The following is a 20,591-nucleotide window of genomic DNA, read 5'->3' on the forward strand; positions in this document are numbered from 1 at the left end:
CCCAAATCGCAACACCCTATTCACCTTGAAGTGGCTAAGGGATGAGATGGCGTTCACAATAATTAAATCCAGGACTTGCATGTCACACACACACACCTGTGGTTGCATTTCAAGTACTATCTAATGAACTAATCTGTGTGAGCTAAAGCACATCCAAATGATCGGTCTAGGTAAACTCGAGAGGACAAAATGTATGGCCCTTTCAGGTCTTGCCTACAGAAAGGTTTCAGCTCGGTCAAAAGACTTATAATATAGTTACAATGAGCTTTGGGTCAGCCCATTGCATATCGTTGGGTGGATTTCTTGTTAATCTCATTTCTGTTCTTATTCAATTTCTTTCTTTCCTGTTTTTTGTGTTTGCCCTTTCACAACTGAAATTAAGAAAAATACTTTCTTTAATTCACCCCCGGTACTCTATGGGAATGCTAGTGTATCCTATATCTCTGCAGTGTGCCCCTTAGCCATCACATAACAGACTTTTTATGCTGTCTCGCCCCACCATGCCTGCTTTGTGTCCCCCCCCTCCAATTCCCCACCACCTTTGTTGCTCCACAGCCCCTCTAGGCTTGCCACATTACTGCTCTGCTGTCAGCAGTTCACCTATACTCGGCCATCACTCCTAGTTTTATAAATTCCTAGTTTTAACCTTTTCAGACAACCCAACAGCTGCAATTTGCTACCAGACCGTTCCTATTCCCATCCATGTGCTCTTTAGGTAGAGCCTAGACAGCGCTGTCATGATGATCTGTTGTGTGTACTTGGTGGGCTTTAACGCATCCCATCGCTTTTGATTTGTCTATTCAGCTGTCTTGTAAAATCATTACCCGCTATTTGATAATTTGGCTTCCTGGTCCCTCCTTTTTAGGTCTCAAGCCTAGCATTGCAGTGTGCAGCACTGCTCGCACAGCGAGAGACCTCTTCTAGGGGGTTTGAAAACTGACCTAGGAATCGCACACGCTCGTGTGTGTGCTTTTCCTTTTGGGCCATGCTATTGGCCTTTGCCTGCGGCTTTTTATCAAAGACAGCACACAATTGGCCAATGGCGGGCGCATTGCTCTGCCCATGGCCTATTGGTGTCGGTTACACGCAGCAGCAGATATTTCAAATTATCGTGCCCAAACACAGGCAAGATAATTGGAAACATATGATGCTGCTCGCAACAGCGTGTGCAGACCAGCAGCTCCCACATCTCAGGGGTGAGATGTGTTTTACATTATCCAGCCCTGGTTCGCGCTCTTGCGCGCACCATTCGCGGGCTTGTTTGAAGTGGGGTTGTTGCATGACTTTTTGTCTTTAATTTATGCCCTCTTTCTAAATCCCACTCTATGGACGCAGTCGCCTGTTTTTTTTCCCCCTCGTAAAGCTGACTCCTTTCAACTCATGTTCGCCTGTCTGCACGCATTGAAATCCTGCTTTCGTTTGACCAACATTGTATTCGCTCGAATCTTATCTTCTCAGCAGGAATTTTTACTGTGCTTGTTTGATGCTTGTTTGACGCATAATTTCTTAATTTTTTGGGCGTCCAGACTCTTCCTAACTTTGTTTTAGGCATCTACCTCATGGATGTCCCATATGTTGATTTAAAGCTGCAAAAGCATAAAGGGCGATAGAGTGAGGGCAATAGATAGATAAGACAGAGTGAGGACGATAGACAGAGAGAGGGGTGTAGAGAGACGGGGGTGTAGAGAGAGGGGTATAAAGAGAGAGGAGATATCGTGCATTTGGCCAAATTGTGTGAACTTGGGAAAACACTTTTTGAAATTATTCCTTTGCTCCCTTTTCGGCAAGATTGCAAGTATTTACAATGAATGTAAAAGGTGCGAGCAAGAGCATAGATAAAAAATGGACTGAATAGTACCTGGGGAGGGAGGGAGTGCCCAGTCTAATAAAGTCACCAAAAAGCAATACAACGGTAAATATGAAGCCCTGGGAGTAAGTAGGAGTTAGATCTTAGGCACATCAGACTCTCGTGGTTGAGCACTTAGAAACAGCTTAATAAAGCAAAGAACCACCAAGGTGAAACTCCCAGGATTGGTCCCTAGTATTGTTTTCGTTCATGTATCTGGAGCAGTGGCTGTATTTGCGTCTCTGTAGCTGAATAGGGGTACTGCAGCGGATGTGCAGGGCCCATTTGTGCTGAAGCTCCTCCCTACCTAATGGGCACCTCTTACACATAACATTAGGGGGTATAGGAATGAGAGTGAAAGGATTAAAAGTGGCTGGGAATCAAAATGACGGCGTAATGGCCAGAGCTGCCGACTTTGGGGAACCAGGCTCGAGCATCAGCGTTGGATCAACATAGTGTGATTCTGGACAAATCACTTAATCTCCCTGTGCTGCCTACCAAAAATGAATGTGTCCTTGTGCAACGTAACGGGTTCTCATGTAAAGCGCTATAATTCGTGCTATGTAAAACTGCAGAAAATAAAAATAAAAAAGCACGCAAGTCGTGTACCTCAAAGCCCCAGCCAAAGGAATTTAGAGAAGAGAGAAAGAGCGGCTTGTGTGACACGGGGACAGAAGGTCAGCGCTGCCGGCTCTCTCCTTCCCCGTGGCCTGATAAGGTTTTCAGAAGCTGTGTCCTTGCAATGGTGGCAGCATGGATGCTCCGGCGCTAGGTCATTCTGATCCTGTATGCCTTGGAGCCATCTTCGGATTGCAAGGTATGCGAGACAGTGGGCAGCAGTGCGGTAAGATGGCCAGCACTATGGTGACGCGGCTTTGTTTGGAGGTTTCAGCACCGTGTCCGCGAACAATCTATGAGGATGCTCATGTAAAGAGCTATATTTTGTGCTATATCAAACTGCAAAACTTACAAATAAACAAGCAACACAAAGGTGGCGGGGGTATAAAGTTACACAACACAGATTGGGCGGTTGGGAGAAGGTAAACAAGCGATGCGCGCTCTGTGCTGGGGGAGGGCCATTTTTAATGACGGCGTAATAGCCAGAGCTGCCGACTTTTGGAAACCAGGCTCGAGCATCGGCGTTGGATCAACATGGTGTGATTCTGGGTAATTCACTTAATCAACCCCGTGCTGCCTACCAAAAATGAATGTGTCCTTGTGCAACGTAACGGGTGCTCATGTAAAGCGTTATAATTTGTGCTATATAAAACTGCACAAAATAAAAATAAGTCGCAGGCAAAGACAATCAATGATTAAAAACATGGGAATAACGGAGAGGAAGAGATCGACATGGGGGAAGAAGGGGATATGAAGAAAAGAGAGCGCTGTGCTAAATCTTGTGGTGCGGCACCCGGGCATAACCTGCAGCAACGGGTGTAGTAAGAATTCAAGGACTGGAGGCTGCAGCAAAGGAAAGACAATGGAGCCCATAAACATGAAACAGTGTGCCGTGGTAGGAGCTGTTGTGGACGGCATGAACACAAATGGAAAAAGCTCTCGCCATTACGTGGCCGGGGGGGGGGGGGGGGGGGGGGGGGGGGGGAGCGGCTTCCTTTGAAGTCTGATGGGGGGGGGGGAGCAGATCCCTTTGAAGTCTGATGCAGAGGCTCAGAAAAATGGTGTGTGATGGATGTGGCTGGCGATGTGCTCGCGCCTAGCTCACATGAACTGTACCTAATCTGCAGTTTTGGTAGACTTTTGAAAGCCTTACTATAATCTCGCCAAACAAGCATTGCTAAAGCAATGCTGTAGGCTCGACCTAAAAAATATTTTAATAAAGAGTAGCTTCAAATGTTATTCTCTAGCCAATTGTTTCAAAATGCAGGGATGTTTTCGCACTATACATCTATAGTTTTGCAACAGCAAACATTTCTGTGCAAAATGAAAAAAAATTACATTAAAAAGTAGAGCTAGTTTTTTCCTTTCTGTATTCTTTTTTTCTATCAAGCAAATCCCACACATACAAAACAGCTGCCAGTTATTAAGCGAATAATCCATTTGAAAAGGTAAACGTGGAACGACTCCCTAATATTTTCCAAAACGAGGCGTGCACTGCACTTTGTTGTCTTTACGCAAATCGCCTCTATAGTATCTCTTCCACGAGGTTGTGCAACAAGAATGGGGTGGAGTTTTGGAGCTCATGATCACACGGCAAATGAAAGAAACCTTCCATTGACAAAGATGTACTTCTGGACTTTTACTTGGTATTATAGTAATTAAGTTAAAGGGACTCAGAAACGGTGTCTGTGTGCAGAATGCTAACTGCTCAGCTTTTGTAGGGTTTCATCTGTGCATCGAACTACAGGCAAGTTTCTGTAGGCTAAAACAGCTTAGAGAATGAAGCATACAACACAACCTACATTTATCCTCAGGTGTCAGCAAAAGAATGATGGATTTAAGCCAGATCTCTTGACCGGGGGTGAATGTTTTGATTTGTTCTGCATTGCGTCCATCAATTGTGTCTCTTTTGCTTTCTTGCCCCAAGTGCACCAGGTATGCCCAGACGTGGGCCCTGGGCTCAATGTGCAACTGGAACCAAGCCATCCTGGCTGAAGAGGGGTGAAACCCCGAAACCGGTCCTAGGATGCTTGTTTACGGTCCAGGGAGGACCTGGCTTGGCAGTTCGGGCTGGACTGTTCCCATGAGGCACAGGGTCAAGGCTGATTTGCATATTGCCAGGTCTAAACAGGAGTGGCATGGTGAGCAAAATTGATGGGTTTAACCCAGATCTCTTGACTGGGGGTGAATGTTTTGATCTGTTCTGCATTCTGTCCATCAATTGTGTGTCTTTTGCTATTGTACATAGGAGGCTTGATATAGAGGCTGTTACATTATATATTTGCATAGTTTATGTAGCCAGAGGGTATTTAAGTGGTTGCAATAGAATGACAGGTCAAGATGGCAGACGTCCTGAATACTGTCACTCAGTGAAGTTAGCCAGCGGCTGAAAAGAGCTATGCCTTTGGTCTATGCTGTAGTGGGTGGACGGAAATGCACATGGCACACTAACGGACCAATGGACGAAGAGGGCTAGCTGAAATTCCTCATAAGTAATCGTGTTATAAAACTACAATAAGACATTGGCAACTGTGTTTAAGAGGAATTATGGCCACTCAAATGTATGTGGAACAGGTGGGCTTTCAGTTGTTTGCTTAACAATGGAGTGGGTGCAGTTTGTAGTTACGCAGGGAGAGAGTTTTAAAAAGTTGACATGGCAGCGAAAATGTGTCTATACTTAAAATTTGGTGATTTTCTCGACCCCTGTAAGTAGATTTTATATATATTTTTAGTAAAACTGAAAGCTGTTGACTAAAGCCAGACCTAAAAACAGAGGCTCTTTAATTCTACTCTACACTAACAAATTTACTACATCTTGTTGTAGTGCTGTAGCGTTTTACCACTTTGTTCAACATCTGCCTGCCACAAACCTCCTGGCTCACCTAAAAGGAAGTTTGGCAAAGGAAATGAGAAGCTTGAATTAAGTCTTACATGCTATTCTTAACTAGTACTAGAAAAAGTCATGGGACCAATACCATCCCCAACTGGACAATGATTTATGCTTATGAATAGTAGAATATGAAAGTGCAGTAAATGAAAAATAAAGAGCCAAGCTTCTAAACGGGTTGTGACTGCAACACTGTGGCAAACGTATGGGGAGTTTATAGAAGTCAGAATAGTATCATGCGCAGTCAACTTTGCATTTTTATGCCAATATTATCAACCAGCATTGCCAATGGGTTGCTTTGCACGAATGGTTACCAGCATGATCAAACGATTAAGTGCACATATATTTTATTGTAAACACTAATGTGAATCATTTAAGTACTTCAGTTTGTCAGGCAGGTTGCTCAAAGCTTATGTCCTCTAATCCACGAGTCACGTCACCCCTGGGAAGGAAACACAATTCACCTCAACCAGGAAACACCTAATTTTAGAAATGTTATCAATGAAGTTGTGAATTTCAATAATTTCAGTCTGCAGTACGGTCCTTCAGTATGGTTGTGGTGCTGCTTCTAGAATGAGCCCTAACAGGATACAAATTGACATCCAATCCAAAGCACCCTTGATTCTTGATAAGAAAAAAAAAAATCATAGCCGAGTAGAAAACGATGAACAAAACAAACTGCTGGTCTATCACTTCACAATGTTCCGGTTAGCATGCTTGTTTGATTTGATAGACTAAACTTTTGCTCCATGTATAATAAGAATCTAGCCCGCGTATTGGGTTCATGTGACCCGAGTTCTGGACTCGCTGCTTGGCACGGATGCCCCTGGGCTGAGGGCAGGGTTGACTGGGTCTGATGAAGCATACAAACCATCAAATGTGGAAATAGAGTTTGTGAGAAGTTCCCCTGGTATATGCTGTCCACTAGTTATAGTGGGCACCATGTACCAGTCCAATCGACCCCTATTGATGATAAGGTTAAAGACAACCTTTATTGAAAGCAATCCTAGTGGTAGCTATGGAGAGCAGCCTTCAGGCTAAGTCTCGAAGGAATGTAAAGCAGCTTGGTTTACCAGATTATAACCTCTTGAATGACAGGAGAACCACACAAGGTATATATATAAAATATATGTATTTATTACTAAATACTCTCTACTAACCTTTTTAAGAGAGTAGAGAACAAGGCACACAATAATACAGTAATAGAACGTCAGTAAATAGCAGTGTGAGAACACAGCTGCGCGCTCCGTACAATCCTATGGGAAAGTCGAGGTTGGAATTTTAAAGTTTAAGGACACTTAGGAGAGTACTTTGAGCAAACCCTTTCAAACTTAGAAGGTTCTAAGGCCAGCACCCACGTAAGCACTGGAGTACGCGTTTTACCTAACACAAGGAAGCCGGGTGCATAGGTGTCAAATGGTGTCGGGAATCTTCGTCGTTTTCAATGCCAAGATGCTGCAACATGCTGCTGCTGTGAAGAGGAAAAGTGTCCAGTGTGATCCATGGCTGGATTGGAGCTGTGAAGAACCTGAAAGCAGAGGGGACAGAATCTGGGTCACTTGCCAGTGACCAGGGGCTCGGTAGACGGATGCCCACCTATGACAGGTGTTTCTTGTGCAAAGAGGTGAAGCTTGACTCTGCTGCCACGGGGACCAGGAGACGTCGACCAAAGTCCACAGGCGAGCTGTCCCACGAAGGATGTTGAGTGCTTGGGGGAAGGGGGGGTTGGGGGGGGGGGGGAAGGGGGCTGTAGGGGTGTCTGGATTGGAGACAAACAAGCCATGGCAACTGCAACCCACACGGTGAGAGAAAAGAAGCTTCGGTGAGGACCAGCAAGGTCCTAGGGACTCCAAGCTACGGAGAGTCAGGGCACTTCTGGAGCAACCAGGAAAGCCCACGGAAAGTCAAAGTTACCTTCACAGGGACCCACAGGTCGACTGACTAGGGATCGCGAAGGGACCTCGAGAGGAATAACAAAATACCAGCCCACGGAACACTTGTGGAGTGTAGGCTGGTAATCTTCGGGGCGTGGACTACAAGTAGCCCAAAGCACAGCCTCAGGGAATCGCCAAAAAGCATATGCTGCTGCAAATGTGCACTGTGTCCAGGGATTCGAGTTGCATGGTCCCCACGAGGGCTGCGGATCTCAGGTTTGCTGAGAGCACTGGCCAGCCTCGGGGAAGCTTAGGAACCCACCTCCTGAGTTGCAAAATCTTCGGAGTCCTTCAGGAGCTGTGTAGATGCAAACCGGTCAGATGCGTCGAGGTGCCGGCACTGCAGGGGAGTAACTTCTTTACTCCAAGGGAGATGCTTCAGTCATCCAGCAAAGCGTAGATCGTCGAAGGATACTTAGTTTCTGTAGCAGAGTTTAGTCCAGGGAAAATCGAAAGTCCTGTAGCCAGCGGTTCCTTCTTTATACCAAAGGAAGGGGTGGGACAAACTGTGGGGACCCAGCTATGGGAGGGTCAGTACAGAGGGGTGACTCCACCCACGTCCTTTTGTTGTGTTTCTATCTAGGACCCTAATTCGATATTCCCGATTTATGCCCTTATGTGGTTATAATAAATAATATCCTTATAAAGGCATAAGAATCATATCCATATTTAGTAATAGCCCATGCAGTCCAAATGCAGCAAGGCTACTCCCCATGACTCCTAGAAAGTACAACGCGTTCTTTAAACAAACCAAACCTCCAGCAGCCCGGGAAATCCCCCTGCTCTTGTTTTGATTTGCACAAGAACTCCTAGAGTCAGAAAAAACTGTTAGTTTCTGGTGACGTCTTATGTCCAACCTTACGTCAAACCCGGCACCTTTCAGGTATAAATATACCAACGTTGCCTTAAGCAAACACACGGTGGTTTAGAGCAGAGCGGCTATCTACTTGCCCGAGAGCCCAGCTGATGCGAGAGCCCACGGAAGCCGCCCCTCCCTTTCGACGCACTGAGAAAGACGCTGTCTTTTTCTCCAGCAGAGAAAATCCAGCTCCGGTGTTTCCAGCCGCCCTTGCGGGTTGCTGGGATATCGAGTCCTGAGAGAGAGATACCAGACCTCATACATTCTATAACCCAGGTACGGAGCGGACTAAACCCATAAGAGAATTCTTGATTCAGATCCTTGGCAAAAACCCAACTTAACTTAAACTGCAACTTACTTACTCCTTCCCACGTATTAGGCTTAGGTCAGGTACACTGGGGTAGGCGTAGATTAGAAGCACCAGTTGAGTACGTTAGTCAATATTTTTATGTATATATATATTTTATCCATTTTAAAGTATCATATGGCTAAGAAACCATATCAATGCTTTTACAGTATTATTTCATAATACTCCTTTTACTGTACGCACTTTACTTTATAAGTATTGCAATTGTGGCAATTCATTTCTCTTGCATGAGAAAGAAGACTGCTCAATAAATAACACCTTTTATTGAAAACGCCTGTCTCTCTATTTCTCTGCACTCTGGTGAAACTAAGTACGCACGATTGACTGAGTGAAATAATTGTCTATTGTTTTCACACGACTCTAGAGATATATATATTCCGAGGGAGCAAAGTTGTCATGTTTATGGTTGTCAGAAGCTAATCCCTTCTTGTTTATCCAGGGAAGTTAAACTCCTCCTTGTTTACTCGAGAAAGTTTCTAGTGACCTCTGAGCTAGCTGGCAGAACTAATTAAGTCTAATATAGTCAGTAGAGACCTAGTCGACCTCAGTCCTACGTCTACACTGCTGTTTATATTATTCCAATGCGTCGAGCCTATTGGGAATATAGGAACTGCACTACACTTTGACCAGTTTCACGACAAAGCAGGGGCAGATAGCCCCTGCAACTGGTTTGAGCTGGCCCATGCACCTCCCTGTGACAGGAAACCTATTGTCCAGCCTCCCCTGCCGGAGTTTCGTCCAGCAGTAAGAGGGCAGACGCGTGTCTGTGGCTGGCACCATCCATCTTGTGATGCCAGGGTCGAGAAAGCTGGTACCAGGTGTACAGGTGCGGCCATATTCTCCCTCTAGGAGGGTGGAATCATACCTCCCCTGCCAGTACTGGCGGGGAGGTATGATTCCAAGGTGTTTGACACCAAACAAGACATGTTTCCTTGCAGCCATTTTAAAGTTAGCATTTACCGCGAGGTTATAAGGCACTTAAGAGTATATGGTTGGCTGTCTCACAGAACAACCCTGGAGAATAGATCCCAAAGGATGCAGAGGGGCCCTGCTCCTGCATGGACACCCTCTTACACAAAACCCAGCACCCTGCCTTCTGGATTGATAAGGCGGCCTGCCATAGGGGTCACTGATCGGTTTATACGTGCAGTGATATACGGTAGATATAGGGAACCTATATCTAAGTAACGGGTGCATACACCACCTTACACAAGCTGCTGTAGCAGACCTGTTGTATCATTTTGAATGGTCTCCCAAGGGATGGCATAATACATGCTGCAGCCCGAGAGGACGCTGGGGTACATATGCCCATGGTATATAGTATACCTTATACTAGGGACTTATAAGGATACCCCAGAATCCAATCTCGAGTGTACCTAAAGCGTATGCAATCAATTTATAAGAGAAAGTAGCTAAGCGGTGGTCCTGGATAGCAGGATCCCAGCCAGACTAAGTCGAAAACAGTGAAACATCAGCAAAAAGTGGGGGTAACTATAAGAAGCAGATACTACTCTCCTACAGAGTTCAGGAAATATTTATCATTTGCACATTAGCGGGAAGTGTTCCCATTTGTTTTGATCCTATTAAAATCTTAGAGTCCATCATACTTTCAAAATACAAAAAAGTGCTTCCCTAACTGCTGTTATAGTGTTATATATATTTATAGTTCATTTACAAGGTACTTAAATGTGCGTTAGAAAAAAAAACAGACACCATGATGCCTTTCCTTTCACACTTTATTTCCTCCAGCAATATTGTCAGACAGTTCATTTCACAAAATCCCCTAACTTTGCAGGCAGAAAGATAAATGTACCCCCCAAACTCCAACAAAATAAGCAGCAATTTGCAAGATACATCCCGATATTTGACCAGTCTTTGAACATGCACCAGAGGGGACAAGATAAAAAAAAATGTTAAGGCATCTTTATTGCTCTTCCACTTTCTGAACACGTTCTTTGCCAACCAGAGCTCTTGTGGCAGAAAGGGCCGGTAGGCCTGAAAGCTAGTTCACCTTGGTAAAAACTGACTTACCAAGGCTTGAAAAATCATAAAATGTTGACTAGACCTGCAGGTCTAGTAACTTGAATAATCTACTTAACTTAACTACTGTACTTGACACGTGAACTGGTCTCAGATTGTGTGATCCTAGGCAAATATTGTGTCTTATGGAGCCGCCTTTTTCTACATTATCCCATGAGGGCACCTTCAGATATGAAGTTCACTATTTCTGCTGTACAAAAAAACTTTATTTACTAGACACAATATTTGCTCCATGTTTAATAAAAACACATTACCCCTGGCTTGCCTCTTAGTTCACGAACGGCATGGTCATCTGTGCAGGAGCAGGAATATTTCCCAATTCATGTTTAAAAAACTCTGTTTTCATAAATATTTTACTAAAGCTTGATGTGGCAGTGCACCGTCATTTACAGATTTCATTGAAATGGCCACAAAACTCTCCAACTAACATGTAGTTTTACCGATAAAACTAGATAGCATATAAACAATGTTTTGGTAATTGGGCATCAGCAAAAACATTTAAAATGTGCACATCAAGAAAAGTTTTGTGATTTGTTTTGAGCATATTAAAATTGTGTCTTCATAACTAGTGAAATGTATTTGAAATGTTTGAACATGTCACTTATCTATTTCAGTGAGGCTTTAGAAAAAAGAAAAAAAAAATCTTACAGGCGTTCATTTCAAATCCTTTGCACAGCACGCTCTGGACGAGACATGGCGATGGACTGTTTGTCAAGTGAATAGACACCTGCAATAAGAGGAGACGCAATAATCTGTACGGTCAACGGGAGAGACCGTGGTATTGAGAACATCCCGCCCAGACAGATTCCCTGATATACGGATATAAGAAATGGATGACGGCTAGTCATGTGAAAACGAGGGGGAACTGGTGGATTTGGGGAAACTGTGCACTCAACTGCCCTAGTCCTGATGAGGCAGGAGAGTAATGGGGCTGAACCGCGTTGACAGATAATTCAAGACACCCGAAAAACTAAAAATAGGAAATAAATCAGGAGTACCACAGAAAAAGAGAGGTCTGAGTAATAAACCTCCGAGTTGCTCCAGCAGGATGCTCAATTATTTAAGTGACTGCTCAATGTGGAATAATTTAAAGAGCATCCCTATTGATGAAAACGGAGAAGAGAGTAAAAGAATATACAGTTTGTGTTCGTATGTTTAAATTTAAATATATATATCAGCACAAATCAACAATCCTGTTGATAGAAACGGCAAGCACACGGGTATCCAGTTGCTAGAATATTTATTACAAACCCCCTTTCACCCTTGACAGACGCGTTTCGTCAGTGTCAGTTAGTGCATAGGAATGATCGCCATTTTAAACCCCACCACACATTTCATTTTCCAACGACATAGAAGATGGTAAATCTAAGTCCAAGTGGTGTCCATCTTAGAGTGGAGTATTTCACATATGTTCCATTGGTTAATATGGCGAATATAAAGTGCTCTAGTGCAAATTAAAAACATTGTACAGCAACAGACATATCATTATTATTGTGCACACTGCATTTCGTTAGTTGAGTCTAGTACCCAAGTCCCATTAGTACATATACACAAATACAATTTTCTTATCCCTCATTTTTGCTATGAAGGGGTGTATCCCCTAAGTTTCTTTTTTTTAGATTATGGGAGTTTGGTGACTATGCAACTATAGTCATTGTCTCGCCCTGTATGGGCTCGAATCCCACTAAGAAAACATATTATACAATGTCACATGTATTGGAGTTTCTTTAAGTATAGTCATAGGTTACTTTTTTCATTATCCAGTTTTGAACCACAGGATAGCAACTTTTCCTCATTTATAGATGCACCCACATTTCCTCATCATTATTAAGGCCCCGCGGTGCCATTGTTTTGAGGTCTATGATGTATCTGGATTCTGCGATGCGGAGTGCCTTTTCCCTATCCCCTCCACGTTCTAGACGTTTAATTTTGTCTATTCAATAGAAACTGAGGAGATCCCTGTTACTTCGATGAAATTCTGCAAAATGACAAGCTACCGGATAGGACTTGTCCTTATTCGTGATAGCTCTCATATGCTCCAGTATCCTCAGTTTCGTGGGGTTGATAGTGCTACCTATGTAGCGTTTTTTACAGGAGCACTCTAAACAATAAACCGTATAGTCTGAGTTGCAATTAAGATGTTTGGTCATTTTCCTGTTCTGTTATACTTCTCCTGTTCTCCCTGGATACTCTGACTTTTTTGCTATGCTTACAGGCTTTGCAGCGTAGGCATGGAAAGAACCCCTTTATGTTATTTACGGCCGGGGATTCTGTCTGGGGGGAGAAATGACTGGATAAGATGATCTGATAAGGACTGGCATCGTCGATAAGTTATCATTGGCCCATCTGACAGATGTTTCTTCAAGATATTATCTGTGTGCAGAATATGCCAGTTTTTCTTGAACGTGTGGACAAGATCACCCGATTTGGTATTAAAGGTGGTGATCATTCTGACTTGGTCGTTTTCTACCTGCGCCTCTTTCACCAATAGGAGATCCCTCCTATTGGTTCCTGATACTTTTACAGCTGCCCGATTTAGAATGTTCTTAGAATAGCCCCTAGCTAGGAACCTATCCCTTGCATCATTTTTTGCATTTTGAAAATCTTTCTCAGCTGAACAATTCCTTTTGAGGCGTAGATATTCACCATAAGGTACATTCTTAACAAGACTCTTCGGGTGGTGGCTTGCCACATGTAACACGGCATTGCCCCCCGTTGGCTTCCTATAGAGTCGAGTTTGGAGAGTATCGTTCTCCACGAATACCTCCAAGTCAAGATAACATACATTAGTTTCACTGATGGTGCTCGTGAATCTTAAATTCAGATCATTATTGTTCAGAGTGGTGATATATTCCTCCGCCAAGGTCCGGTCACCACGCCAAACAATAAAAAGATCTATATATCTTGTCCACATCAAGATCCTTTCACTCCACCTTTCATTAGTACCTCCCCATGCCTCGTGCTTCTCCCACCAGCCCACAAACAAGTTTGCGTAGCTGGGGGAGAAGCACGAGCCCATAGAAGTACCCCTTACTTGCCTGTATAGTTGCCCGGAAAAAAGGAAAAAAATTGTTATACAGACAGAATCTCATCATACTTAATAACATATCACTTTGTGTCTGAAATTTATCATGTTTCCTGTCCAGGAACCACTGTCGCTCTTAAGCCACTTTCGTGATCTATACATGTGTATAAATTGGCAACATCAAGTGTTTTTAAAGGCATGTTTTGTTCCCATGAGATGCTGTCAATTATGCGAAGGAAGTCTTGTGTGTCCCTCACGTATGAGGGTAGGTCCTTCACAATAGGGGCAAGATAAGAGTCAATGAATCGAGAGGTGTTCTCTAAGAGGCTACAGATTGCCGATACAATCGGCCTCCTTGGTGGTCTTTTAGCATTTTTATGAATCTTCGGCAAGTGATAAAGGTGGGTAACACTGGTGATTCACACTGGAGAAAAGTATGTTCATCTGAACTTAGCATGCCATCTTCTTTCCAACCATTTAATAATGCCTGGTATTCTATGGTGCTCTTTACGTATTCTTCTCTTTTAACCGTGACATAGCACTCAGTGTCTCAGTTGCCTTAGTGCTTCTAGTTCATAATTCTCCTTACTGAAAATAACAATGTTCCCACCCTTATCTGAGGGTTTTATCTCAATCGTTTTGTCATTCTTGAGAGATCTAATCGCTTCCCATTCCCTTCTTGTGATATTGGAAGTTCTCATATCCATTTTGTCACTTGCCATTTTTTCCAGGTCTATCAGTACAGCTTCATTAAAAACATCGATTGCATCATGGGACGCATTGGGCAGTTTTCTAGATTTTTTCTTTAGATCGCTTGGGTCTCTCACTTGTGTTATAGATACCGGGTTCATGTTCTCCAATTGTGACTCCTGATTCTGAATTTCTTGTGTTGGGGTCAATAGAACATTCAAAAGAGTATCTTCTGATGTCTCATCCGTGGATTCCACCGTGGTTGAATCCAAATGTGTTCCCACTTCCACATTTTTCGGACGTTGGAGAAATATTTTTTTGAACTTCAGTTTTCTTATGTATCTAAACAAGTCTATTTTAGTATCCACAAGATTAAAATCACTTGCAGGGCAGAAACTTAAACCTTTTCTGAGTACCTTCATTTCATCTCCCGTCAGACTTCTTTTTGACAAGTTGATGATATTGTTGTCTTCCTCCTGAGTTATTTTCTCTTTTGATTGGAAACACTCCGTGTTACCATTGGGGTGGTAGTCGCCAGTGAATTTCCCCTTGTGCCTTTTCCCCCGCCTCGTCCTCCTCTTTGATTTTGTTGGGGGGATGATTTCTTAATTGTGTTTATTACTTGATACTCGTCGAAAAAAGGTTTTGCTGTTTTTTCTCTTTAGTCAGGGATACAACAGATTGTTCTCCTTCCGATGTTTCCACCTCAGGCTCCTCGGTTTCCACATCAGTTGTTCCCCCATTATTTTGCGCAAGTCTTTTTGTTGTGGCGGCGAACTTCCGTGCGAACGTTCGAATTCTGCCGGACAAAAAAAAAAGTATATATATATAGTACCAGCGCATTGTCGAGTGGCGAGTGTGAGCAGCACACGACACAGAGGTAATACACCCTTAAGAGGAGAGAAGGGGCTGTGTCTTCACCGTGAAGGAGTGATGACGAGAACATTCAAAAGGACCCCAGGTGGAGCTGTTCTATCTTGAAACCGGCACCGAGGAAAGCGGAAAAGCCGAAACGCGTCTGCCTAAAGTTTCACCCATTAACCCCTTCGACGCTGATGACGAGCTGGGCTCGTCATGAGGTAGCCTCCTCGCACGCTCATGACGAGCCCAGCTCGTCACGTAAAGTGCGCTTTTAAAAAAGTCAGCGTACGAGCGGAATTCCGCCCGCACGCATGCGGTTAAGGACATTGCGCTTTGTATTTTGTTGAAGATTAAAGCACTGTGGACTTACCTTGGATGTGTCAGACCCTTTTCTAAGAAGGAAGGGGTATTGGTTTTGAAAATATATATATAAGAAAAAATCATTTTCTTTTTCATTTCCACAGAATTGATGAAATAAATACAGCAAAGTATGCTTTAATGAGGAGCACGTGTGTCTATACTGAATTGCCTTGGACTATTGATGGTTAAAAAATATCTATAGAGTTCTCTAGGAAATTGTGTCCATAGGAAGAGATAATTTAGGTATCGCTTCATCTTACTGTTAAGTGAGGTTATCTATCCCGAGGCATTATTATTTTGTTGACTGCACAGCACAATTGTCACACAGTTCACTTTAAAAAATCCTCTAACTTCAGTCACAGAAAGAAAATTAAATTTAGGCAGACAAACTGATTTGACTTCCATCTGAAAGCAAGCAAATGTGACAAAATAAGATTTTAAGTCGTCTTTATTGCGCATTCACTTTTTTTTTTTGTATTTAATTTTTAAAAATCCTCATTTGCCACCTCGCCACCCAAAACTTCTATCTTAATCCACCACTGGGCTTTTTATCTCATAGGCTGGTTTAGAGTAATGGGGCATGAACATCACATATTCTTGAGTCTGGCCTTCCTCTGAACTATCCCTCTTGGCCACCTGACTCAATGTGTGTATCCTCCTCCATCTCTATTTATCGTCCTGAAGAAAACCATATACCAGCGAGACAGGCACGGGCTTAATCATCGGACTTCAACATAAGAATAATTCAACCAAAACATAACAGGAAGGGTATCCAAAAACCTCTATTTCTCTTAGAACGGTCTAAAATATCAAGCTTAGCCATATACCTCATAGCTAGAATCCAATCCATTAAACTAGGACTAAGTGGTGAGACCCATAATTTACATATCTCTCGACGTGCTAGCAACATAGCATAAAAAATAAGTCTAACCTTGTTATTCAAAAATCTATTTTCTAAATCATATCTCCCCGTAATAATTAATTCAGGGCTTACCTCAATGCGTTGGTTCAGAGATTTGGAGAGAGAGTTACTTACATCTATCCAGAATTGCTTGATTTTTGGACAGGACACAAACATATGCAAATCATCCACATTTGGAGCTTTACATTTTGGGCATCCAACAATTCCTCCATCTTTAAATTTAGAAAGTCTATACGGAGACCAATATGCCCTGTGAATGGTAAATAAAAGGTTTCGCCTTAGGTTTGCAGGTTTAACAATACTGTAGAGCATGAACATAGTTACTTGCCATTGGTTTTCTGTCGCGATCCTTGGCAAGCTATCCATCCACAGGGTCTCTGGCAAAACGAATGATCCATCTTCCATTTCTAGTATTTGCCAGTACCAAAAGGCCACTTCCTTCTTAAAGATCCCTGTCTCCAACTTTAACTCAAACTCATTTTCAGTTCCGATCTCTGTTTCCAAGTCATTTGCCCAGCTTTGGATCTGTAGATATTTATATTTTGAAAAAACCGGACCCCACATTTGCTGGCAAAAACCCCATGTTATAAGTTTGCCATCTTGAAACAAATCTTTCCACCTTTGCAGAGCAGGTTCCTTTTTCAGATGCAGTGCTAGGGCGTCTTTTGTCCAGGATGGAGCACCAGGAGACTCCCATATTGGAGCCATGTAGCTTAAGTAGGGCAATTTTGATATTCTTCTAATTTTATACCATATCTCAGCCAAGTCTATCAAAGTCTTAAGTCTCACCTTTTTAAAAAATTTAGGGTCTGCAAACTTATACAGAAAACCAAAATCATGATATCCAGACCTTTTCAGCAAAATTCCAAACATTTCGCCAATCGAAGAACTCGGTAGGGTACCCAACAACATCCTGCAATTTTTTAAGCAAAAAGCCCATGCATAAATTTGTATATCTGGGGCCGCCAACCCTCCTTTATTGATTCTCCTCCTTATTTTCTTCCATGAAATCCGAGAGGCCTTTGCGCATTCACTTTGTGAGCAAGCACAGCACCTGGTGTCCTGGTGTCCGGTCCCCAGAACTGGCTAGTAGGCGCTAAAAATAGCTCGTCCTCATTAAATTTGGTTTGCCATAGCAAGCGGGCAAGTGGATTTTTCGAGCCCTGCTTACTATAGCAAGTGGACAAGTAGTTTTTTTTACGCCTGCTGGGTATCCTATTATGATGACAATCTATTACTCTATCATGTTACGCTGATAAATCGGCCTTGGGTTTTTAATAGGATGAAAGCAAATCAGAACACTTTACTTAGTGATATGCTAATAAGAATTCTTGCTGCAACCCAGTTTCCACAGATTGTTTTTATGACATGTAGTTTTATCAGTAAAACTGCATGTTAGTGGGAAAGTTTCGGCCCTTTACAATGAAAAATGTGCTTTTAATACATTTATTAAAAGTGCTTTTTAAACATGAACTGAGAAACATTCCTACCCCTGCCCTAATGCTATTAGTGAACTAAGAGGCAAGTCAGGGGTTGTGTATACCTTTTACGTGGACTATATTATTATTATATATGGAGCAAAACATTAGTCTTTTGAATCAAACAAAAAAGCTCTTTGTACAGCAGAAATTGCATATTTGAAGGAGCTCTCATATATATGGTAATTAAGAAAAAGGCAGCTTTGAGAAATAAAATATTTGCTAGGATCACACAATATTAGACCAAATAACAGGTCAGGTACATTACAGTTAGGTGAAGTAGATTATTCAAGTCACTAGACCTGCAGGTCTAGTAATATATTTATAAGAGTTTTTAAGGTCTAATCAAGTAATCTTAGACATCTGTTTTGGGGAAAGAGTAGGAAAGAACGTGTTACAATTCCAGAGAATACATTTGGCAACAGATGAATCATGGACACAGAAAAATATATTCAGACCCAGTGACGCCCTGGCATTCAAATGCGTGTATGCTGCATACCCGATGGCAGACCTCCCTTTAAAAAAATGTATCATTTGGCTTTCCGCAACTACAAGAAATCCGTTGAAGAGCTCAGAGAAGTCTTCTGCTACATACAGTTGAGACACACACTAACAATATACCTAGCACATGTGGGAAAGCTGCTCAAATTTACCTCTCTGGAGTCACAATTCACAATATCCAGACTACCAATCCATAAATGTATTGGTCAGACAGTCTCTTGGCTTGTGCCCCGCAATCTTCATGAAGGAGTTGGGGGCTGGAGGTGGTAGCTGGTATGACACAGAAATTATTGTAAAATTGAGTAATTTATGTCCCAGAACTAAACAAGACAACTGCTGGCAGGGACTATAATGGACATTTGCAAGAAAAAAGTGTTCATTTAATGGCTCAGCTAACTTTCACAGGATGGAGGAAATTGTAAATAAATAATTTTTAAGCCATGGCCTACTAACATTATGTGACTGGCATTTTTGGCAAGATTATGGATTTGCCTTAAAATTTATCATTTGCTGCATAAATACAAAATCAACTGTTGCATGGCTAAACACTTATAAGGTCCCAAAGGCGAGACCTATTGCCTATGCCAATGTTTGTTTATTTACTGTAGCAGCCACTGAGTTTTAGGGTATAAGGTCATAGCATATCACCACAAGCATTTACAATAGGTCTCACAACTGCGAGTTTGAGCTATTGGTATTGTAAATTGTATTTTAAATGGCAATTTTTTTTAATTAAAAAGGTATTGCAATTAACAATAGTAATTTCCCGTTAGTTTTTGTTATGAACCAAATCTAATCTTATGTGTAATCGGGTCCTAGCCTCTCTCCACAGAAACAGATTAAGATGTTAGGGCGTGTTGCTATCATATTATTTCGTCACTGGAGGTTGAATGTCCAAATGATGGAATAAATGCAGAGGGTTGAGGAAGTACTCATTGCTTTTGCAGCAATGATGGAGGTGGACGCCCTTCAAAAGTAATGAATGGGACGAGGGATTTGCTAATGTATGTAGCATATGCGCCCATGTTTTACAAATGTCAATATAGCTACTTCTGCCCTCATAATGATGTAGTTCTTCTGAGTGCTCTCTGCGGAGGCTCGAGCCCATAGATCTACTGGCTGCAAGCACCTCCCACCAGAACGTATTTATGCGCAACCGCGACCACAGACGCTGTACATTTGTGGTATCATGTCCAGTTCCTCAATAGTTATCGTGGAATCATGCTTGCTTCACTGTTCCAGACCCCAGTTATCAAGAGCCCCGACACAAAGTAAGACGCAATAAACACCACAATAAAATACATGTCCGGGATTCAAGAGCAGCACTGCGTTATGACAGTTTAATCTCAGACCCAATAAAGAGGTCCATGCCATCCTTTTAATTTTAGCCCAACCCTTTGGTTAAGCGAGTGTAAAGCGCCAGAGGCTGGAACATTTATTGTGAGAGATCCTGTCAAGTCGATTACCTTACATGTGTGAAGCCCTGGCTTAGAACAAGTGTCTCTGCAGCACCGGAGGCAATACAGGACCAGCTGGAGTTTCAATGCAGGAACCAGGTCAGGACCTGGGAGTGAAATGCAGGGGGAGGGATCAGATGCAGGCCACGGGAGCAGAGCAGCGAGAGCACATCAAAGCATACTGTGGGAATGGGAAACAGCTGGTGGTCAAAGCAAACGAAGCTGTGACAACTTCACTTGAGACCCGCGTGGAGATCGAATGCCATTCCCAGAGCGTAAAATGTATTAGCAGCAAGTGCGCGGGAAGCATGAAACAAGCATGTCTGAACTGCTGGCCAATTCACAGATGTCACTGTGAGTAGGTGCGACTTACTTTTGCAGTGCTACTCACTTACTGCAGAAGTCCAGCCAGGAAGTAACTGCGGACCACTGAACTGCCAGTAATCACATGTTCACGCGTCCATGTTGCTCGGTGCTTGTAATCCACATATTAGTTTTAACATAAGTTTCTATTACAGGACCGGAGGCTTCGTATTATGCTTCTCTTTCATTTTAATGCTACACACAGCAGCCAATGAAATCTTTGTAAATCAAAAGAAAAACTACATTTCCCATGATGCAAACACCACATTGCTTCCTGCAATAGCCCATAAGAGCCAGGAGATACCGAATATCGTCATCTTTCTTTGCTGCTCACGCAGCCAGTTAAGTGACTTTGCTTACCTTGCTATTTCCTATGTGCTTGC

At 42.7% G+C, this 20,591-nt stretch overlaps 1 protein-coding gene across 3 annotated transcripts in view; it reads right to left on the reverse strand.

Annotated features, from left to right (window-relative positions):
- The window catches only part of NFYC (nuclear transcription factor Y subunit gamma), a 246,035-nt gene that overhangs the window by 209,168 nt on the left and 16,276 nt on the right, over positions 1-20,591 (reverse strand). Inside the window, exon 1 of one of the 3 annotated variants that reach the window (XM_078681101.1) lies at positions 16,524-16,659. The exons of the other annotated variants lie outside the window; for them this stretch is intronic. The gene's annotated coding sequence lies outside the window, so the exon portion shown is untranslated. Of the gene's footprint in view, positions 1-16,523; positions 16,660-20,591 lie in introns of those variants that run through there. 3 annotated transcript variants of the gene reach the window in all.

This window comes from Lissotriton helveticus, chromosome 3_1, assembly GCF_964261635.1.
Source record: "Lissotriton helveticus chromosome 3_1, aLisHel1.1, whole genome shotgun sequence".
Taxonomy (NCBI): Eukaryota; Metazoa; Chordata; class Amphibia; order Caudata; family Salamandridae; genus Lissotriton; species Lissotriton helveticus.